We start from the raw sequence: 1,482 nt of genomic DNA on the forward strand, positions 1-1,482 counted from the left end.
TCACAAGAAAGAGTGCTCTGTCAAGCAAAGAAGCAGCTATTATATTATTATCATTTATAAAATAAAATCATGTAATTATAGACCTGCTAGCTACCAAGATCAAAATGCATGACGCTTGCATCTTTTATAAATAAATAAAATTATAATATATATACTACAAGTTTTAGAAAGTAAGAGTACAATAATGATAGAAATATAATAATGATACTGATAACTAATGCTTATCACAATAAATTGAAGTGAATTAGACTACATCGAGCCTGGTGGCCCATCCTCCAATGACACGAGTACTTCACACCTCGACTTCACACAGCGTCTCCTTGAGTTGAGGTCCACTCTGAACTGATATGACAGTATCTCCAGAGCGGCAGTCAAGAACGAGCATAGTAGTATCTGTGGAGTAAAGAAAACCAAGGAGGCAAGGACAAAACGTTGAGCCAATGTAAAAACGTGCTCCATAGAAAACGGACCATAAACGGAAGTAAACGTTTTTTATATAGCGTTGAAACGCCCAACGGCCGTTCAACGTAAACGGAACGCGAAGTTTTTATTGGCTTGTACTGTAGATGCATGCTTTTTTGTATGCTCATGTTCATTGACCACGTGTTCGATTAATCATTGTGCTTGTGTTTCTTTACAGTGTGTGTGTGTGTGTGTGTGTGCACTTGTATTCTTATAATCTATAGTTTTCGCTTTTATAGTTGGCATTTTTAGTGTTGCTCTTTTCATAGTTTTTATCATTACTGCCTACAGAGTACTGCCTTTTTGCATAGAATGGTTTTTTTAAGAAATAAGATGGCACATTTTTATGGAGGAGTATCATGAGTGAGCCTTACAACAGTTCGCTGGAGCAAACAGAGCCTTTGCTCACTTTAGGTGTTGAATCATCAGTGGCTTTCAAATGTGATTTTTCTATCCAAAAGCTTGGAAAGTATTGGCCATTTTGTTCTTTTAATGCCTTTGTCTTTTTTATGCTTTTTAATGCGCTACATCTACCATTTGATCAGCGTGATCACAATTTTTATTATAATATGTTGTAGTGTTTTATACATGTACAGCTATGGTTAGATAATTAAACGTACAGTATAAAGCATTTGTATAACTCGTTTATTGTAAGCGTGAAAATAAAATAGATGCATGCTTCTTTGTATGCTCATGCTCGTTCATTGACCACGAATTCCATTAATCATCATGCGTGTGTTTCCTTACGGGGTACGTGTGTCACATTCTTTATGGTGTACAGTTATATGGCAGAGTACATAGTAGATAGTCTTAGAAACTAGAAGAATAATTCTTTTGAGAACTCTATCCTACTTCATGTATGTTTCATCAGTTTATAAGCGACTTCTTGAAGGATATCCTATTTTTGAAGTTTTTTTGCTTAATTTCATTAAAAGATATGGAACTACATAAGACCTTCTAGATAAAGAAGTTGAGGCACTTGAACTGGATGAAGATCAACTACAGTTTATAAACAAGTGT

This window comes from Amphimedon queenslandica, unplaced genomic scaffold (genome assembly GCF_000090795.2).
Source record: "Amphimedon queenslandica unplaced genomic scaffold, v1.1 AMPQUscaffold_13112, whole genome shotgun sequence".
Taxonomy (NCBI): domain Eukaryota; kingdom Metazoa; phylum Porifera; class Demospongiae; order Haplosclerida; family Niphatidae; genus Amphimedon; species Amphimedon queenslandica.